The sequence below is a fragment of the Morone saxatilis genome, unplaced genomic scaffold (genome assembly GCF_004916995.1).
Source record: "Morone saxatilis isolate NCDOM2014 unplaced genomic scaffold, NCSU_SB_2.0 Contig6, whole genome shotgun sequence".
Taxonomy (NCBI): domain Eukaryota; kingdom Metazoa; phylum Chordata; class Actinopteri; family Moronidae; genus Morone; species Morone saxatilis.
The window spans coordinates 13,005,883-13,006,512 of NW_023340206.1; positions in this window are offsets into that span (position 1 = coordinate 13,005,883).

Below are 630 nucleotides of genomic sequence, written 5' to 3' on the forward strand. Positions count from 1 at the left end.
ACCGCCCTCCTGATAAACACACACTTTTGCCTCGCGCGCGACCTTAGCCACCACACCACCACAACAACTGTTCACACCCAAGTTCTGGCTCCTTACACGATTTTAGGATCGCCTCTGCGTCGTTTTGACAGTTCACACGTTTCAGGGGGCAACTCACAGACCAAAACGATCGAACCCTACGATGTGCTTGCTGTCCTGTCTTGGCACGCATCGGTAACCCTCGGAGGCGTTGGAGAACCACGACAGATTCGACTCCAACTCATGCCTCCAAATTCTTCTCCTGCTCTTCTTCATTCTTCGCTGGTGCTTTTTCTGATTTACAGCCACTTATGGAAAACCCGTAAATCGCATGAACAATACACGCCCATATTTACCGGTCGCCGACGCTTGCGGAATAATCCGGACGCACCACCATTTGCCTTTTTAATGCCTATATTTACCTGGAAGACCATTCCGAGGCAGAACCAGGAGGGACACGGAGACGTTTGTACCCAACAACCCTCAGAAAGGTTCAAACTGCCAGGTTAGTGTAAAGTTCCTCACCTGCGGGGAGAGAGCAGCGCGGGACGCGCACACGGGACGAGGCACAATGGCTCGGCTCGTCGCCTCCGGCCTGGGGTTCGGGGGAGT